This window comes from Pinus tabuliformis, chromosome 7, assembly GCF_031772625.1.
Source record: "Pinus tabuliformis cultivar Carrire ecotype Pingquan chromosome 7, CPIR1, whole genome shotgun sequence".
Lineage (NCBI taxonomy): Eukaryota > Viridiplantae > Streptophyta > Pinopsida > Pinales > Pinaceae > Pinus > Pinus tabuliformis.
Genome location: NC_142293.1, coordinates 712,081,403 through 712,103,794, shown reverse-complemented (window position 1 = coordinate 712,103,794; position 22,392 = coordinate 712,081,403). Strand labels below are relative to the sequence as shown.

The 22,392-nt window shown below is 40.6% G+C and overlaps 1 pseudogene; it reads right to left on the bottom strand.

The window, feature by feature from the left end:
• The window catches only part of LOC149249504 (autophagy-related protein 18d pseudogene), a 111,682-nt pseudogene extending 93,839 nt beyond the window's left edge, over positions 1-17,843 (bottom strand).
• Between the last annotated feature and the right edge of the window lie 4,549 nt (positions 17,844-22,392).

The following is a 22,392-nucleotide window of genomic DNA, read 5'->3' as shown; positions in this document are numbered from 1 at the left end:
TTGTGGACCTTCAAGATTCTTGTGAGGATTGGAACAGTAGTCTATCGAATTGCATTGCCTCCGACAATGAAAGTCCATGATGTTTACCATGTGTCATTGCTTAAGAAGTATGTTAAAGATGTTGATCATGTGATTGATTGGTCTGTATTGTAGGTGGAACCTAAAGGAGAATTCCTGCCAGAACCTCATTACATTTTGAAAATAAAGATTCTCATGCTCCAGAACCAAGCAATCAAGCAGGTTAAAGTGCAATGGAATCACTTTGTGCCTAATGAAGCTACATGGGAGATGGTAGATCAGATGCAGGTTACGTATCCTTCTCTATTCGTTAATTGAGTGAATGTTTTTGGTATATGTTTTGGTGTGATGTTTTTGATATACGTACATATGTATATGGATGTAAATACTGCCATGAGTTGTGTTAAAAAGCTCCACTAAGAGATATGGGTGTCATGTTGTTATGTTTCTCATGTTGGTTTTCTTCTCAGCAAGATGATCATTGCAAATACCGCATGAGTTGAGTTATAAAGCTCCATGCGAAGTATGTTTTTCTTTTCAGTAGTCTTGCTGGTTGTAGGCATCATTAACAACTGAGAACGATGTTCCCCCAAGGGGGAGGGTTTTGTAACAACCCTGGTCAAAAATCCATGTAATAAAGCTAATAAAGGAAAAATAATAACGAAGTTCATGTGACACATATTCCAAGATGAATGTTGGAAAAAAACATAGTGATGAGGATCACTTGTGATTAAGTATTGGTAATGTAAATCGGCAAAGGGAATGACCAAGGCTTTCGAAAGACAATGTGGCATTAATTGATATTTTGTTTATGAAAATAATGGAAATTAGGAGAAAAAGGAGGTGAAAGGTCAAAGGTTGCATGTGAGGAGGAAAATGAAGGAGAATAATGGAAAATTAAAGAAAACAGAGGCCTCATTAATAAAAAGGCTTATGAGGATCAGTTGACAAACTTTTGACAGATCATTTTTGGAGCTCTCACTTTCTAATCTCTCTCTCTCTCTCATATTATTGGACACTTAGAGTTTTCTTGGAGCACTCTTGGAGGAGTGTGGAATACTTGGGATTTTGGAGCAAGAAGGAAAAGGAAGAGTAGGAAGGCGTAAAAGGATGTTGAGATCAACAACTACAGTGGGATTTTCTTGCAGATACCGAGTTGCATGTATGATTTCCTTACTAGTTTTGGCATGCATGTCATATGCATGTGGTTTCTTGGTTATGATATGGCATTGGGATGGAGGATTTCCTGGGTTGACGGTGGATTTTCCTAGCCTTGCCATTTATTGGATAACCATGGTGTCGTGGGTGTCTTTCCTTTTGTCCTCTGGTTGGTTCTCATGTTCCTTATGGTTGTGGGTTGAGTTACTAGTCTTGGAAGAAATCGTTGGAAAAAACGCTCTAGACCCTGGAAAACTTGGGTAGAGACCAATCTGGTGATGGTTAGTGATGTCCGACTGTGAGGTGGAATAACTAGTTGAGGGTTGAGGTGGTTTGGCCTCTGGAAGCCTAGATTTGTTTTTTCTTGAGTTGTTTCATGAGATCCCATATTCATGCTTGGAATATGGCATGGCGGTGATTGGCTAAATGAAAGATAGGTTTAGCCAATCTATGGTTGGGTGGTATGTGGAAGTACCAAACTTGGTTGCATTTTACATATGTTAATAAGAGCTTACTTCCTCTTGTATTTGATGGGTAAATATAATTGTGCATATGTGGTTTTTATGGTTGTTATATCCTTGTTATTTATGTTGGTTATGAATATGTTTATGCCAGACTTGATGTATGGATCTCATCATGTTTTGATTTACTGTTGGGGTCTTTGTTTTAAGATTTTGTGGAGAAAGAAGCTGATGACAAATGGCGGAGATGACTGTTGGGGAGTTGTGGAGTTGACAGTCGAGGGAAGATTGGAAACTGAAGGATGATTGGAAGTCGCGGAGGAGTGGCAATAAGAAGTAGGGACAACCAAGTGAGGAAAGAGTAGAGGCAACCGAGAATGAAGGCAACCGAGCAATAGGAAAGCAAAACTGGCAGTCCAGGTGAATGTCAGGAGATAAAAAACAGAAGAAAGAGCGAAGGAGGGGTTTGTTTCTAGTCTTCCTGTGTTGTGGAGTAATGTGAAAGACTCCATGATCCTGTTTGTATAAGTTTATGTTAGTTGTGTAATTTCTATGTTAGGTCCCTATAATACTAGTGTATTCCCCCATTATTATTGTCATTGTAGCCCTTATTGTTATTATTGTGCCCATGTTGTCCCCATATTGTTATTATTGTGCCCCATAGAAGCCCACTATTGTTATTTTTGTGCCCTTACATTATTATTGTTATGTCGACTTTGATTATATTGTGACCCCTTAGACTCATATATATAGAAAGGATGTTTTGTCATTTGAATCATCCAAGAATTGATCATTGGTTTAATGTAAAGGAGGTTTCCCCATTGAAGAGGTTAATTTTGAAGTTGTTGATCCATATCTTCTTCTATTTTGTGAGCTAGTTTTATAACATTTGGTATTAGAGCTTTGGATTCTAGGGTTTCGCTGCTTCAAATAGGTCATTGTAGAATTTTCGCTATAACATTTTTTATACGAAGATTTAGAAGCTGAAATTAAAACCCATTTGCTATGAAATATTGGTGAACTTCACTACTAATTCCATATCTTGTCTCACTATATTGTCAGAGATATGAACCGACGAAGTTAGGGTTTTTGTAGGCTCCACAATTCGATCTCAAATAGGTGATCTTGGGAAAATTGTCATAACTTTCTCTCTAGGCATCATATTCAAATTTCATGATAAGTGACAGAAATAGGGCGGAATGTAGTTTGTTGGGTATCGTTTTTAGGGTTGAAGGTCGAAACAGTGACACGTGGCCCTTCGTACAATTTCGCTCTACTGAACCGGTTTATAATCAGGTCAACGTGGGAGATTGAGCATAACTCTTTCTTGGAAAATCTAATATTGATTAGACTTGTGGGGTTGGAAATAGAACTCAACGGGATACCGTAGGAAGAAATTTTAGACCTTGGAGATCATAAATTACAGAGATACATCAAATTCAATATCAAGCTCCTACAAAGTGAAAACAAAGGTGTGTGGTTATTTTTTAAATTTGCATAAGTTTTGTTTTAGAATGTAGTTTGAAGTTATTCAAAGCGAATTGTGAAGCATAATTATCATTAATTTATGACCCAAAGAAATAAAATGGAAACACCTAGTAAGAAACCCGAAATATATACCATGACACATGAAGAAGAGGAAGAAATGCAACATGATATATCAAAATTACGAGACCAATTGCAACAAATTTCATTCTCACAAAAAGTAATTGAAGCTAAGATGGATGGTTTAAAGAATGGAATGGAAGCTAAGATGGATGATAGAGAAGAAAAAATTAAAGACAACATGGAATATTTGAAGATATTTGACAAAGTTGCTACAAGAAATGCTTTCTAATGGCGAAAGGGTAGTAATGGAAACTCATGACGAGAACAAAAGAAATGTTAATCATGATTGCATAGACTCTAATGTTGGATTGAAGACCCACCATGTTCCAAAGATCGATATGAGGAAGTTTGATGGCAAGGATCCCAAAACATGGATACTACAGAATGGAGCAATATTTCGATCTCTATAATGCACAAAACACATAAAAGGTACGCATTGCAACTTTATATTTGGAACCCAATCAGTTTATATGGTATCGATGACTTTAATCTCGTCAAAAAATTGTCACTTGGTCAATTTTTACAGAAGAAATAAAAGCACATTATGAGGATACAAAGAGTAACACCTTCTTTAGCCAATTGATAAATCTCAAACAAAAGGGTTCTATGGTGAAGCACATTGAGGACTTCCAAAAATTGAATATAAGGGTAAATGATATTCTAGAGGAGCATACGATTCATGTGTTCATAGAAACTTTAAAGGATAACATCCAACATGAGGTTCGCCTTTGGGAACCTGATTCATTGGAGAAGGCGTTCAGGTTGGTAAGCAGAATTGACAGAAAAAATATGGAAACAAGGAAGCCTACCACTCACAACTATAAATATGGAAGTGTTGTTTCCCCTAGCCTTCCACAACCTACAAGGTTGAAACCAAAACAATTAGAAGAAAAAATAGCAAAAGGGCTTTGTTACAGTTGTGATAGAAAATATAATAAAGGTCATAAGTGTGCTGAGAAGAAATTATTTTACATATATTGTGAAGAGGAGAAAGAAAAGTAACAAAACATGTCAAAAGAAGAGGATATCCACTAGGAACCAACCCTAGATAAAGAAGAAATGAATCCGACCATATCTTGTAATGCACTGGTAGGAATTACCACTCCTCAAACTCTCAAGATAGAAGGACATATAAAGAATAAAAAGGTAATAGTGTTGATTGATTCACGTAGTACCCATAATTTTATTCATTGTAAGATAGCCAAGGAATTGAATTGCTTCTTGTATCCAGCACTAGAGTGTCAAGTGATGGTTGCAAATGGAGGAACCATAAATTTCTCTGGAAAGTGCCATAATATCAATATATCCATGGGAGAGTATGTATTTAATAGTCCAATGCTTTCCATTCTAATGGGTGGTGCTAATGTTGTACTAGGAGTCCAATGGCTACAATCTTTGAGTATGATAGCTTTTAATTTTCAAGAACTTTCTTGAAATTTTTTTGGGAAGGAAAGGAAGTTGAATTAAGGGGTATCGTAAGGAAATCGCGAAACATAATCAGCTCTAATGACATGACAAAGATTCTAAAGAAATAACAAAGGGGCTTAATTGCACAATTATGTTCACTAGAGTTTCCCACATCGAAATCATCTATTTCTCCAGATCTCCAAAAAGTCTTGGAAAATCATTCCAAGGTATTTGATACTCCCAAAAGCCTTCCACCTATTCATGATGATGATCATGCTATTAGTTTGATTCCAGGAAGTGTTCCTCCAAACATTAGGCCTTACAGATATCCCTATGCCCAAAAGAGTGAAATTGAACGTATGGTTGCAGAAATGCTAGAGGCTGGTATAATTCAACCTAGTCAAAGTTATTTCTCTACTCCAGTAGTATTGGTGCACAAGAAGGATGGATCATGGCGCATGTGTCTGGATTATAGGGAGCTCAACAAGCTCACTATTAAAGATAAATTTCCCATTCCTATCATTGATGAATTATTGGATGAATTACATGGAGCAATTTACTTCACCAAGTTGGATCTTTGTTCAGGATATCATCAAATCATAATGAAGGTTGAAGACATTCTGAAAACAACATTTAGAACTCATGAGGGTCATTATGAATTTTTGGTCATGCCTTTTGGCCTTACCAATGCACCTTCTACATTTCAAGGTTTGATGAATTCCATTTTCAAACCCTTAGAAAATTTGTGTTAGTATTTTTTGATGGTATACTAATCTACAACAAGTCTTGGAAGGATCATGTTCAACATGTTGACAGGGTGCTCAAACTATTGGAGGAGAAACAATTATATGCAAAAACCTCCAAATGTTTCTTTGGAGTACAGGAGGTGGAATAGCTTGGTCATATTGTATCTCATGAAGGTGTTAAGGTAGACCTTAGAAAAATTAAAGCCATTAAGGAATGGAATTCCCCACATCCATAAAGCATCTGAGAGGATTTCTCGGGTTGACAGGTATTATCGAATTTTTTTAAGAATTATGGGAGAATAGCAGCACCTCTAACAAAATTACTAAAGAAAGATGCATTTTCTTGGACTCCGGAATGAACGATGGCCTTTGAACATCTTAAAGAGGAAATGTGCCATGCACTGGTATTAGCTATGCCAAACTTCACAAAAACCTTAATTGTGGAATGTGATGCCTCATGAAATGGAATTGGTGTTGTTTTAATGAAAGAAGGAAGACCTGTTTCTTTTGAAAGTCGTCCAATCAAAGGAAAGTATTTACACAAAGCTATTTATGAGAAGGAAATGTTGGCAATACTACATGCACATAAGAAATGGCGAACTTACCTAATGGGAAGACACTTCAAGGTAAAAAAAGATCATGATAGTCTTAAATACTTTTTAGAACAAAGATTATCTTCGGAAGAGCAACAAAAATGGGTCACAAATATGTTGGGTTATGACTTTGAAATCATCTACAAAAAGGGAAGCAAAATGTTGTTGCAGATGCACTCTCAAGAAAGGTTGAGTATGTGTAAGAATTGCTTTGTCTCATTTCTATTATCCAACTAGATTGGATAAACGAAGCAAGGGATGAATGGAAGAATGCCAAAGAAGTGTGAACACTCATTCAAAAGTTGTTGCAAGATCCTAGTACATCTGATACATTTAGCTAGAAAAATGATTCATTATGGTACAAAGATCACTTATACCTCTATAAGAATTCCCAACTCAAACAAAAGATTCTTTTGGAATTGTCCACCTCTCCATTAGGAGGGCAATCATGATTTTTAAAAAATTACCACAGGGTTAAGAAGGATTTTTTTTGGATGGCCTTAAATTTGATATTCAAAAGTTTGTGGTGGAATGCTTTTTTTGCCAAAAAAATAAAGTTGAGACAATTAAGACCTCAGGTCTGTTACAACCTTTATCCATTCCATGTCAATGTTCGAAGGAGGTTTCAATCGATTTTATCACAGGTTTACCCAAGTTCGAAGGACAGAGTGTCATCATGGTGGTACTTGATAGAATTACCAAGTATGCACACTTTTGTGCATTATCTCATCCATTTAAAACCAGTACAGTTGCTACAGCATTTATGGAAACAATTCAAAAGCTACATGGAAACCCAAAGATTATTTTAAGTGACAGAGATCCCATTTTCACTGGAATTTTTTAGACGGAATTATTTTCTTGTCTGGGTACTCAATTAGCTCATAGCTCATATTATCATCCTCAATCTAATGGGAAAATTGAGATAGTGAAAAAATGTTTGGAAGGATATCTTCGTTACTTTGTATCTGATAAACAAACACAATGGGTCAAGTGGTTTCCTCTGGTTGAATGGTGGTATAACACTTCCATACTGCAGCAAAAATAACTCCATTTATGGCACTTTATGGATATCATCCACTGTCCATCACATCATATTTAAGAGAAAATTCAGAGGTTCAAGCAGTGGAATATCATATCAAGCATCCACAACAAGTTCTCCAACTCTTAAATGATAACCTCACTTTGATAGAGAATAGAAAAAAACAACATGCATATCAACATCCTAGCAAAAGAAGTTTTGATGTAGGTGACTGGTATTTCTATGACTACAACCATATAAACAAATTTCCCTCAAGCAAGGTAAGAAGGATAATAAATTATCACCAAAGTATTATGGTCTATATAAGGTGTTGCAAAAGATTGGTACTATGGCATACAAATTGGAGCTTCCTGCATCTTCTCGAGTGCACCCAGTTTTCCATGTTTCATGCTTAAAGAAGTTTATAGGTGAAAAGCTCCCAGTTCAAATAATATTGCCAGAACTTGACGAGGAAGGAAAAATCATATTGGAACTTGAAGTAGTCACATAAGCAAGAACTCGAGAACTATGAAATCGATCAATTTCAGATTATCTCATAAAGTGGAAGATCTTACCTGCTGAAGATTCCACACTGGAGGATGAGAATTTTATATAGAAGCATCCATAACTACTCAAGTATTGAGGACAACACTTTTTTAAGGAGAGGGGCATGTTAGGTCCCTATAATACTAGTGTATTGCCCCATTATTATTGTGATTGTAGCCCTTATTGTTGTTGTTGTGCCCAGTTGTCCCCATATTTTTATTATTGTGCCCCATAGAAGACCACTATTGTTATTAATGTTCACTTACATTATTATTTTTATGTCAACTCTGATTATATTGTGACCCCTTAGACTCCTATATATAGAAAGGAGGTTTTTCCATTTGAATCATCCAAGAATTGTTCATTTGTGTAATGTAAAGGAGGTCTCCCCCTCGAAGAGGCTAATTTTGAAGTCGTTGATCTCTCTTCTTCTATTTTGTGAGCTGGTTGCATAACATTCTACTGTTAATGATCAGGCCTCAAGCCTTATGTACTGAATTATGTTATGTTAATGGAGAAGAATGTTCCAGAATCACCTTGTGTCCTCAAGTATTGTGTTAACATTTTAAAATTTTATGAACGCATCTAGTTAGATAGTTTCTTGATATAGTATGAGTAGATCGTTGTGATCTGGTTAGTTTGTATGTTAAGTTACCATCTTTTACTCTCTTTCAGTTGATATGATTCCCTTGGTACCTAACTCCACCATCATCTAACTTCAGTCGCGACACGCCTTGGGTGATACTCCTTACCCTCCCTGGGTAAGGTGAAAATGCCGACGTTTCTCTAGACTACAGTGGAGCCTTGTTGGCCCCTTGTGCCTAAACCTAGGGTCTCAACCCTATTGTCATTTTCATGCCAAAAAATGGTTCCGTTGCCAAGATCTGAAATTCAAAAGGATGGTTCAAAATATAGTATCAAGGATTTTTAAGGAGGAAATATAGAACTTTTGGGATGAGCAAGTGGATCGGTTTGTTTCTCAGCAAGCTCTACTTCACCATTGAGTTGTTGTAAACTAAAAGGAGAGATCCTGTACTCGGAAGCTACAAGTGATTAGTACGAGATCTTCTAGTGTAAGTTTCTAGAAGAACTTTACAAATGGTTACAAAGATTACAGGGGAAGGGGAGGTTTGGATGACATACATTGTCTAGTCACAATTGGACTTAGGCAGATATTGCTATGCTCCACCATCTTGACATGGATTTGATGAGAGTAGTATATTTCTGGGTGTAGACTACACTAGATGGGTACATTGTCGAGTTTTTGGATGAAAGCCACCAGTCGTTGTAAAAATCTCCTCCCACATCTACCAAACAACTGGTCAGCCAGGGTAAACATGTGACAAGAGGCCAATATGATATGTTTCAACATCCTAAGTCACATTAAGGAAGTGGAATTGACAGAAACACACCATACGACATCCAACATCATCAACAGAGCACTGAGAAGACAAGTTAGCCACTCAAACATCCTTTCCCTGGGTCCCACTACTATTTTAGGTCTCTTGGGCCATACTCGCTCTCATGCTATGGGAAAGGTAGTGACCCACAACCTAAAGTTGCTATCACAGGCATGCCTACTAGTGACTGTGGACCAAAATTGTCAGCGTTGTGCCAGTGATCCCAGGATTTAAGCCACTTTTTTCATGGTTAGAGCCCAGGACATTACCCAGAACTGATCCATCTCTTCAAATCAATAAAGTAGCATGGAAATGAAAGTACTAAAGAAAATACTTGTGCAAGACCTTGACTGGATCCTTACTAGCCATGACAGGGGTTTCATCAAATCTATCATCGACATATAACCTACAGGTGTAAACAACAGAATTAAGTGTAGGGATCTCATACTTATGTGAGAATCGCTATGAACCATTGTTACCTTATGCCATTTGCTGCATTATCATTTATTAGGTCACAAACACATTTGTTGGGCATGGAACCACCCCCCCAAACATGTTTTGGGGCTCAAAGCCCAAGTTTTGTTCAAATAATGTTGTAAGACTCCAAGAATTGTGGGCGCGAAGCGCAAAATGTATGTTGAGTCATAGGGTTGTTCGCCCTAAGTTTTGTAATGTAATGTAATGTCATGTCGGCCTACCCATGGTCCGCGGACCATGGGATTGTATAAATAGAGCAAGGCTCTAAGCTGTAAAGATAGTTAGAATAAGAGATAGATGAGCATGGATGAAGTCTAGAAGATAGCGGATAGAGGAAAATTCTAAGTGTCTTGGGTCATAGTAGTAGGAAGAGGCTCTACAGCTGAGTGCACAGAGGCCTAATAGAGTCTGCAGCTGAGTGCGCGGACCCCTGCAGCTGAATGTGCAGGGCAGAGTCGAGTCTGTAGCCCAAGAAGAAGAATAATAAAGAGAAGTTTGATTCCAAACACTGTGTATCTCCTCTTGTATTACTTTCTATGCATTTATACTGTTTTTTTTTTTTTTTTTTTTTTTTTTTTTTTTTATCGCGCACACCTATATGAATATTGAACACTATTAAGTATAATTGGGCTCATACAGATAAGTTAAGTAATTAGATAATATCAGGTTAATGTAACGAACTTGGGTAATAACACGGATCGCGCCTCAAGTAGGGCTGCATGAAGGTAGCATAGCAGGCTGCGAGGTACTGATAGATGTGCGTAGTGACGTGCACGCAGGGTCAAACCTCGGACCACCGAAAAACCACCAGACATCTCTAGGGTGCGGAAACATGGTTCTAGCACCCTCCAATACCAATTTGGGTGAGATCTCAGTCCGCGCTCCGTGGACTGTTGTTGAAAGGGCCAGTAGTACAAGGATTTGTTTGGCTAAATCATCTCTGAACCTAGGTCGAGCCCATACAAGCCAACAAATGGTTCCGTTGCCGGGACCAGGATCTACATAAAGGATGTTTGATGTTGTGTCACTGGAATCTAGTGAAGAAAGAAATTGAAGGGTGGTTGGACAAGAAGATTCACGAGTTCACGGCGTAGGAAAACAGGAATCCGCGAGTATCTAAGGAACAGTGGTTAGAGTGCTACTTATACACAGAAATCCACGAAATTTTCTTTGCATCCTTTCCTTCTGAGCTGTATGAGTGGATTGCAAAGCTAGCAGACAGTGAGGGAAGGTGTAGGCTCGACAAACCAATCGTGTGGACTCCGGAATTAGTGCGTAGACTAGAAGCATCAGGAGATAAGATTGCACAACCTGTGGACCATTGGCTCGATCGAATTATAGGAGGATTTATCACTGAGTTCATGGTAGATATGACCGTCAACTACAGTGAGGCGGAATGATGCTTCCTCAAAGGACCGCGGGGCAAGTATATTAAATCTCTAAACACTTGGATTAAGATGCTATTGTGTGAAAAGCGGGTCATGCAAATAAATTAATGTTTGGGACTACACGAAGTGGGAAGATCTACAGAAGTGGAGGTAGTGAAGAATTAGAAATGAGTCCCTTAATTTCACCCTCGTGGGAAAGCGAGGAAGAGTTCATGAGAGTTTCTCTGAGAAGCGTGGTCAGTCTAATAAGGTAGCGAATTCCGCGCTTACCACCTCCACCTACACCGCCACTTGTCTCACCCTCCTCACCTCCATCTCCACCCACCCCACCTCTGCCACCACCATAGTTCAGTATGGCGAGTGCGATCAAACTACCGGTATTTAGAGGAGTAGGGAATGAAGATCCAGACCAATTCTGGTTCATGGTAAGGGCGGTATGGGAAGCACAAGGAGTCATGGATGACAATATCAAGAAGGATACGCTGGTAAGCATGTTGCAGGATCGCGCATTAACATGGTACATCAAGCATTCAAATGACCATCCAAACGTAGGAATCGCAGAAATCTAGATCGCGTTGAATAGGGAATTTAGCAGGCCAAAGTTGAAGACACAATGAATTATTGGGTTTAAGGAGATCACGATGCTCCGGGGTGAGACCCCCTGGGATCTGGACCAAAGACTGAAGAGTATGATTCGCGAGGCCAACATGAATTTGACGGATGGACAACACTGCGCATGGTTTGTGGCGTCACTAACACTGCATTTAAGGACGACGTTGTCACAAAAAAAGCCTTCCACCCAGGCTGAAGCTTTGGATATGGCAATGAGATTGCATGAGACCCGTATACAAGACACCGTTCTGGGAGTCCAACAAATCCACGCGCAACTGAAAAATCTGTGTCTGGAGATGCAGAGTTTGAAACAGGACAGGACACCTTGGCCAGAGGCGCGCGAGGAGGTATGGTGCATAAAATGCAAAGGCCATGGGCATGACAAGGACCACTGTCCAGTGTTCACGAATTACTTGGCGAGAGGAGGGCCGATGCCATTAAGACCTGAGGCACAAGCAGGACCAAGCACGGTGCCTGCTCTATGGTGTGTGATCTGTCAGATAGGAGGAAAACACACTACTGATAATTGTCATCTATTGTAGAAGTACACATAGACGTCCCAACAATTGTTTTGTAATTCTCCAGGTTGGTAGGCCATGATGAACGCACCTGCAAAAGCTATGAACTAATGATGGATCGGACTCCTGCTTACAGGGTGCAGACCAAAACGTGAGCCCTTAACTCGAATGCAGGAATGGCGCGTGCTGGATTTCAGGGGCGCAGACGAGGTCGAGGTGGAATGGGACCAGGAAGGGGTTGCAGGCAACTAACTTGTTACAATTGCGAAGGGCCAGGGCACTATTGCTGTGATTGTACAAACTCGACAAGGACATCATGTTTGTATTGTACTCAGTTTGATCATGAGGCAGAAGACTTCCTTACATTGATAGCAAGGCTGCACGAAAATGGGGTACTCCAGCTTCCTCTGACTCAGAATTTACAGATGATGAGGTCTGAGCCGCACGAAGAAGACCTGAATGTAAACATGATGCTAAGGAGCGGTATGACCACTGGTGATGATAAAGGTAAGCAGTCAAAAGAAAGTGCGTGGGTTCACAAGGCTCCTACAAAGGAACCTGAATTTGATTTAGAACGCGTGAGGAGACATTCATGGAAGCTAAGAAGAGCTTCACGGAGGCCTCCACTTCAGGTAGTAAGGATCAACTAGAACTAGGGATGGATCCTTCAATGATCACTACCTTTCTGGAGACATGCATGAAATTGTTACACGACAACAAGGTAGTAAAAGGACTATAGGAACTTATCACTAGGTGCGCAGGGTCAGGAGAACTACGTGTGGTCCAGAAACTTGGAAAGCATGCATTGTGCACAGGAAGGGAAATGAGGTTGACTGCACAAATCGGTGAGTATGAAATGGATCAGGTAATCCTGGATCTCGGATCAGACGCAAATGTACTGCCAAAACAAACATGGGAACGCATGGGCAGACCCGCGCTACAATGGTCTCCTATTCAGTTGCGAATGGCAAACCAACAGAAGATCTTGCCCATGGGAATATTGCAAGGGGTAACGGTGGATATTGAAGGTGCGAGTGCACAGGCGGATTTTGAAGTGATAGAGATTGTCAATGACAACAATCCCTATCCCACGCTACTAGGAATAGACTGGGCCACCGATATGAACGGAGTCATAAACCTGAAGAAGCACAAAATGATTTTTGAGAAAAAGTCACTACGCGTAGTAGTCAAGGAAAATTTTAAGAACCACCCTAAATTTATATGTATAATAAATGGGCGAATCCCCATGATACATAGGAAAAATGGTAGGCGATTTTATCACTAATATAATATGTATATATATATATATATTTGGCGAATCTCTCACTAGATTATATTATCTTGTAAAGTCATGGCGAATCTTTCACTGAATTATAAAATCTTGTAAGATCTTGGAAAATCTTTCACTGAATAATAAAACATTGTGAAGTCTTGGCGAATGTTTTGTTAAAGTATGAAACCATATATGATAATAATAAAACATATTCATTAAATTGTAATATACTAACATACATGTTTGGAAAAAAGAAACATAATTTTCACTTCCTACAAACAATGATGCAAGTTTTAGTGGCCATGTTTGTCATGGTATTAATGTTTTCTCTACCACTTTTGTCAAGCTACCACTTTTGCCAAGCTATCAAATCTCTTTCTTATTCCATAGACTCCAACTGCGAGATAAAAAAAAAAACACATCAAGTTTGTTTACCTGAACACGCCAACAAGTAGCAAGCCCTAACTATATAATATAATGAAGTAGTAGGTATCCCAAAGGCCTGAAGGGGATCTAATGGAAAGAAGTGACCATTGTCAGAAGCCTTCCAATCAATATATAAATATATAAATGTAGATTTATTATTATTTTAATTGGAAATCTTCAATTAGATAATAAAATTTTATTACGTCTCTCCCAATCTAAATTTCTTATCAGCATAATTCACTACCTTCATACCATTTTTAACAGCGTTGTAACATGTGGATTATTTTTCTTTTTGGTGCACAATCTCCACCTTTTAGGACAATATGGTGTAGTGACCTAACCCCTACAGATCATTACGACAAACTAAGAATAGCAGAGAAGATGAAAGGTTGTACAAACCAACATATTTTTCAAACAACTAATCCAAAATCAGTACCTTGACTTTTTCATGAAGATATCATATTGAGAATGTTTGAAAAATGGTGGGAAATCTGGGCAGCGACTATCTCTCTTCTGCGAGGGTGATGCAGAAAGAGTTAAGATTTCATTGTTTTGAATTTTTTTTGTTAAATCAGAAAAACCAATATTAATGGAGATATCGATATTTTTTACTAAATTTTGTGAAGTGACTAAATGTAGCTTTAACCATTCACCTTAAGATTTTTTTTACAATATAATTTCCTAAGTCTATTTAATATCTTTATTATCATAAAAACCAACCTATATCCATCTTAACTTCACATCTACCACTCTTAGAGGGATGAAATCTATTTATCGCTCCCAACACTTGGTAGACTTGGAATTAAGATGGATCTAAGCTGATAGAATTTCCCCTTTAAATAGTCTATGCTGACATGAATACCATGGTATTATGGGTCAATACCATGGGTTATCATAAACTTGGAGCTTAAAAACTACTATTAGTAATTTATAAAAATTAATAAAATTAATAATTGATTTTTTTTTTTTTTTTTTATTTTTAACCAAGTTAAAATGTTTAAGTGACATTAAATTACAACATCCATTTTTACTCTTTATCTACCAAGCCCCGACAGGGATCAAATATTTTTTCACTCTATGTTAGTTTGCATATCACGATATTTGATCCAAAGTAAAGATGGATCTATGCTAGTTTAATTCCCCCCTTTAAATAGGGGGCATTCCATGTGAATACCATGGGTCAATACCATGTGCCATCTTTATTTTTATTAATATTAATATTAGGGTTAATAATGTTTTTTTGCATGGTATTAATAATAATTTGGCCCATAGGCTTCACCTAAATATAACACATTTTTTGAGTGTTCTTAAATATAAGGTGGCTTATGGAGTAAATATAAAAAAATGTTTTATTTATTTACCATACCTCTTGTTTATTTATATTTTTATTAATTTACCATACCTTTTTTATAAATATGGTATTTGGCCCATAGGATTCAATTAAATAAAACCTCTTTTTTGAGCCTTCTTAAATAGAAAGAGGGTTATGAACTAAATATAGAAAGAGGTTTTATTTATTTACCATACTTATAGTTTATTTATATTTTTATTTATTTACCATACCTTTGAAGTATAAAAAGAGGTTTTATTTATTTACCATACCTCCACTTTATTTATATTTTTATTTATTTACACGCTTGCGTGTTCATAAATATAAGGTGACATATGGAGTAAATATAAAAAAAATGTTTTATTTATTTACCATACCTCTCGTTTATTTATATTTTTATTAATTTACCATACCTCTTTTATAAATATGGTATTTGGCCCATAGGATTCACTTAAATGAAACCTTGTTTTTGAGCCTTCTTAAATAGAAAGAGGGTTATAGACTAAATATAAAAAGAGGTTTTATTTATTTACCATACCTCTAGTTTATTTGTATTTTTATTTATTTACCATACCTTTGGAGTAAGTATAAAAAGAGCTTTTATTTATTTACCATACCTCCATTGTATTTATATTTATATTTATAACTATCATAAATACATTTTTTTGAAAATGAGGGTGAATGGAAGATTGTAATTCCTAATTTCAAGGGCTAAATTCAATTTTTTTTACCCTCTCCCTTAAAATAAGGTGGGCTAACCTCCATACCTAATTTTTTTATAAAATAAATTTGAGGCGATTTGTAACAATGTACTATGATACAAAATATTCGCCCAATAAAAATATAAAACCCCTTAATTTAGCCCAAGGGCGAAAATTCGCCCCTAAAATTTTCCATGGTAGTAGTACCGCTAGATCCAGCCGAAGGAGCGTGATACACTGAACCGGTGCGCGACGATGATAGTGATGACGATCTTGATTGCGTCTACAAGATAACTGCACGAGAACAGGATTGGGTGAATCTGATTGCAGATGGAAGGATTTCATGGGAGCGCGAAAGCTCCTGCACTTCAGATTTACACGAAGAAATAGAACAATGGCAGAATCAGCTGCACGAAGTAACAACACTTAATTGCAACATGATGGTTAGATCATTGCACTGCATGACAACAGAGGCAAGGGATCTACCTATGTATGATGGGTTGACAGTGGTGGATGAATTCCTGAACAAATTTGAAAGTGCAGTACCAGAACAGTAGTGGTTCGATGCTCTGAAATGGTCACTGTGCGCAATGCCCACGAGGTGGTGGGGTACGCATCAGGGAAGTTTTGAGGACTGGCATGGATGCAAACGAATGATGCACCTACAATTTGGAAAACCCTAGCTAAGGATGAGAGCCGGTTACCAGGGGCAAAACAACTTGCGTGCCCACCTTTCCCAATGGGTACAGACATATGACATGCAGCCCACACAAGCGCACACCACTCCCAGAATAGAGAATCAGAACAAAACGCAACAGCAGGAAAGGCGAAGCGTGCCAAGGACTATCCACGAAGAAGCATTCGACAGGGTGTGCGAGGTGCTGAACAGAGTTCACCAGGTGAGACGCACTGACTGGGACCTACGCGTACCAGCGGTTCGATGGGCCTATAGGACCATGTACAAAACCCTGACCATGAAAACAATTCTAAGGTTTAGGAACAAGGCAGGGACTATAATTTCTGAGGGGCACGCAATGATGAATCCACACATAATAGCCCCTGCAGGTGCGACAATGCGCGAAGCCTAGGACAAAGAAATCACACAGCTACGCGAGGTAGAACACATAAGGCTTCAGGAAGCCATTCGGCAAGGGAACCTTAGACTTCACAAACTCGAAAAGGATCAGGTACGACTAAGGAAGAAAATCATTTTGATGGACGCAGAGGTCAAGAGGCTAGAAAACGAGATCAAGCAAGCATGTCTCATCAATAAACTAAGGGTGGTACGGCAAGGTGCGCACACCCATAGTGATAAGTGGGAGAACTACGACAGAGATTTAACTAGTCTGCTGCCATGGCTAGGAACGTATATCACCAAACGCAGTAATCAGGAAACTGCACTACAAATAGTAGAGCACGTGGCGCCGACTGTCATGAGGGCAATTGAGAGTTTTCCTCAGACTATCCTGAGGGGCGAAATGGAGCCCCGCATGGGTGGTGCGACCACCTGACTAGCCGTCGGAAGAACAGTCTCAGTGCTCCAGGCAGTTGAAAGGGAGTGCGGGACTATAAAAGAGTCTGCTTGGGAGCTGCGCGATAAGGGAGGTGCGCGCAGAGTCAGCATGTCACAAGGTTCGTGCCCGCGCACGGAGGGCTACACTACCATGTGGGTAGGCTGGGAAGTGACTGTTGGTGTCACTGTTCATGACGGGATGTTCGGTTTGAGGCCAAATGGAGTGGGCGGCGGAAATTTAAGACAACAGTTATGGGCAAGATTTCGGAAAATCTGCCGCCAAGAAAGCATTGATGGCCTGGAATTGGGGGGAACGGTCAAATTTGAATTCAAAAGGTGTTATAAAACTCTAGGGGCTAGCCACAAGACAACACTTGTTCACTTGAGACTTGAGCGGTTGAATAGAGCACAAAGTGTTGAGCGCCGAGTGATATTTGAGCCCCTAAGTTTGCAAAAGACTGCATACAGTACAGACAATATGACGGATACCAGGGAGGTTTGGGCTTTGAATAAGGAACTGCTGGTGAGGCTGCACTGACCCATACGGTACACGATTTTCCCGAAGGTTCTGGGTTTGCACCAGAAATCCCAAAATCACCTCGGACGCCAAGACCGAAAAAAGATAAGTAGGCAATGGGACCAATCCGCATGTCCCCGAGGAATCCGCGGTTCGGTAAGCTATCAATGGAGGAAAAGGGCAAGGCTGTCACCATTGAGATAGATGAAGAGGAGGAGGACTTACAGGCTCTGATTGCTGAGGTAGAGGAAGAAGAAGACGTGGAGGCGGACATCCAACCGATGTGCTCTGCAGCAAAATTACCCGAGTATGTCCCTCCGCGAAAAGGGAAAGCTAAGGTACCAAAGGATCTGGATGCAACAAAGAGTGCACTCCAGACTCGCTCCTCCCCGATGGAATTACCTTTGAGGGTCCGCTCCTAGGACGTGTGCCTACCTAAAATTTGAAGATTGGGACCTCGTGGACAGCGAGAAGTTCCCACACTTAGAGATGGGGAGCCTAATGAAATAGAATATGGAGGGACCGATGATCACATTACAACCGCGAAAGTGGCTGCGTGGTATGGAGAAGGACGGGTTTCTTCATTTGCTGTGGATACCACACTTTCACCGCACATGCATCACCATTTTCGTCATCAGGCAGCTACTTTGCCTGGTGCATGATGGGTACTTATGGCTGGAGGAGCCTATTCCCATCACGGTGGATCTCATCCATAGAATTTCTTGGCTTCCCTATAAGGGAAAGGACCCCGCGACGATAGCAAGAAAAAGCAGCGATTTGGCTCTCGCAGAAGCCATGAAGAAAAAATATAAGCTCGAGAAGAAAAAGAGGGGTTACGTCATCAACAGTATCAAGGATAAAGGGGTGTGCGTAGCCACCCAACTCCTGGCCGGTAAAGTAATGAGAAAATGCCGCGGCGATGAAGTACCAGCACCGGTAGTTGCATTGGCCGAATAGTGTGTGGAAGGGGTCCAGTTCAATTGGGCTGAGTTCCTCTGCAAAGAATTTTTTCTCAACTGCAAGGAGGCCCAAGAGCAGGGTAAGACCTTCCACTATGCATGGTTTCTCTTGTCCATCTTGTTGGTAGCAGGAGAATTGCCGAAGGACAGTCAGTTCCTAAGCATTGAGCGTGACATACCAGAGGCCATGAAGTACGCTTCACTCTGGGCTACCAAGGACGTGAAGCGGATTCGCGATACAAAGATTTTCTGGGTGCTCATGGAGGCAAGCATCCAGATGTGGATTAATAGGAGGTCGCGCCTGTCCCCCACAGTGCACAACAGTCTGCAAAGTTTTGCAGACTTCAAGGCGGACATGCACAATATTTACATTAGGGTGCGAAAGGATCCGGTGCAGTAGTGGACAAAGCTCCCATTCATAGCCACTGACGATGTGATCTTTATAGTGTTAGAGACATGGCCTCCCAAGTGGCGTGCCTCAGATTTGGCGGAATTGGAGAAGACAATAGCATAGAAAAGGAAGGAGGATGCCAAGCTATGCATCACCCAACTGGGTGAGAAAAGGCCCAACGAAAAAATGGCAGCCAAGGTCAGGGCAACCCGCGAAGCGGCATAGGCAGCCGTGGAGCAAAGGTAGGATGCTGAAGCAATAACGGCAAGGCAGACAACAAAGGCCACAATAGTGTAGGCAGAAGAGGGCCAGGAAGTGTCTGCAGGACAGGAGGTAGAGGAAACAAACCTTGCAGAAGAGGGTGCGGACCCAGGAACCACTTTGACCCAACTCAAACGACCACGTGTCACAGAGAGATTGGGTCCATGGAAAAAGGTCAAGGCCTCGAAGCTAGCCATCGACCCGATCACATTAACTGAAGGAGACCTCTACGACATCGGTGAGACAGTTTGTGATGTCACCAAGGAAGCGCTCCAAGAAGTTATGATGGAGCAACAGACTATGTTGGGGGCCCTAAGGGCGCAACTGCAAGAACTATAGGTGTGGCCCCTGCAGGAAGGTACTTTGTCCACCTACGTCGCAGCAGGCACATCAACAACAAAACAGATGCTACGCGTAAGGATGGCCAATACCATAGTGATACTGGAAGGAGTGCTAGCAGCAACAAATGAGATCAACAGAGCTATGGTTGGCAGGATCAAAGGACTTGGCCTCAATTTGGCTGCCCTTCAGTGAGAAACATTGTACCAACTACAGGATGGAATAACAACAGAACTCCGCACCAGGGAGGGTCGCGCGATACAGGTTCTTAGTCAGCAAAAGATAAACACCGAACAGCTCAGCTTGCAGCATGGTGAACTAGTATCACAGGGTCAGCAGTTGGAACAGGTGGTAGACGACGCTTGCAAATGCATCCCAGAGCTGGCCATCTGAGCAGATCTCCCAGAAGCAGAGCGGATCCATAGGTTGGCGACCAACGTCTGCGAAGCCAGAGCAGAAACGACAAAGGTTCAGCTGGAGCTGAATCTTCAAATCGCTGAGCTGCAGTTGAAGGCACAGCCTTCCACTCCCTCGGAAGTCAGAGAACAGTGCGCTAGCACTATCCAAATAGGGTTGGAAGAAATTGGACGTGCAGTACAAGACTGTACTGGTATGTTGGAACAAGCATTTGTGGTCCTCACATCTTTACAGGAGGACCCCAACATACAACGCCTAGAAACAGAGGCGTGTGAACTTCAGGAGCAGTATGACAGTGTCCGAGGAACTACGCAGACAATAGTCCTCACTCAACAGCTTGCGAAGATGCAACAAGCTAAGGCACTAAAGGATAAGGTGGATGCGGTGAGATAGAAAGAGGTAGTTCTCAAAGCACGCATCCAGCCATGGACTGACAATGCCTTCACCATCATGGAAGATATTGAAGGTAAGCTTGCACATATGTAGTGGATGTATGCGCTAAGGCAGAAATTTGCTCCTGACAAAGAGGCTTCGGAAGAGTGCATGACGCAGGTCCAGGAAACCGCAGAGCAGTGCGCTGTGGACCTCCGAGCAGTTTGGGACCAGTTGGAGGGACTCCGCACCAAGATCACTGCGCTGACAGAGTGACTAGAGGGCGAGTCATGATGTTTGTGTTGGGGGCTTTTTGGGCATGGAATCCCCCCACAGCATGTTATGGGGCTCAAAGCCCAAGTTTTGGTCAAATAATGTTGTAAGACTCCACGAATTGCGGGCGCGGAGCATGACATGTATGTTGAGTCATAGGGTTGTCCACCCTAAGTTTTGTAATGTAATGTAATGTCATGTCGGCCTACCCATGGTCCGCGGACCATGGGATTGTATAAATAGAAGGAGGCTCTAAGTTGTAAAGATAATTAGAATAAGACATAGATGAGCATGGATGAAGTCTAGAAGATATCGAATAGAGGAAAAGTTTAAGTGTCTTGGGTCGTAGTAGTAGGAAGAGGCTCTGCAGCTGAGTGCGCAAAGGCCTAGTAGAGTCCGCAACTGAGTGCGCGGACCCCTACAGTTGAGTGCACAGGGTGGAGTCGAGTCTGTAACCTAAGAAGAAGAATAATAAAGAGAAGTTTGATTCCAAATACTGTGTATCTGCTTTTGTATTACTTTCTATGCATTTATACTGTTTTGTTTATCGTGCACACTTATATGAATACTGAACACTGTTAAGTATAATCGGGCTCATATAGATAAATTAAGTAATCGGATAATATCGAGTTAATAGTAAGGAACTTGGGTAATAACACGGATCACGCCTCAAGCAGGGCTGTGTGAAGACAACATAGCAGGCTGCGAGGTACTGATAGATGTGCGTAGCGACATGAGCGCAGGGTCAAACCTCGGACCACCGAAAAACCATCAGACATCTCTAGGGTGCGGAAACCTAGTTCTAGCACCCTCCCATACTAGTTCAGGTGAGACCTCAGTCCGCGCTCCGCAGACTGTTTCCGAAAGGGCCAGTTGTACCAAGATTTTTTTGGCTAAATCATCTCTGAACCTGGGTCGGGCCCATACAAGCCAACAACATTATCCATTCACATACAAGTAAAAACATGTTGAGAGCCATACATAACTGTTGTCATAAAGTGTGCATATACCATGATAATAGGAACATAAATACATTAAACATTAAAGCCATCAAATCCATAAATACATCAATACCTTTACACATGGAAGTCAAGGGAAAGGATTTCTCATTAATGAATGCAATGAACCAACCAGAGATGGGACTACCACATTCCACCTGACCGTAGAATGGATGAGTCAAATCTCTCTTCAACCATTCACCCCCATGCCATATTCTAAGCATGAATGTGGGATCTCATAGAACACATCAATCAAACTCATCCAGGGCTTCTAGAGGCCATCCACCTCAACCCATCAAACAGTGATTCCACCTCACGGTTGGACATCACAAAACCATCATTAAATTGGTCTCCATCCAAGCCTTCCAGGGCTTCTAGAGCATTTGTTCCAACCAAGGTTTCTAGGACTAGTAACTCAACCCACAGTTGTTGTCGGGATTCCAGAGTGTTTGTCCAACCAAGGCTTCTAGGACTAGTAACTCAACCCACCAAGGTCTTCCAAAGAGTTTTTCCAACCAAGGCTTCTAAGACTAGTAACTCAACCCAAGCTATTACAAGACTTCCAGAGCATTTGTCTGACCAAAACAAAACAATGAAAGTAACCCCACAATCGCAATGTCTATCCAGTAAATGGAAAGGCTAGGAAATCCATTATCAATCTAGGCCATCCTC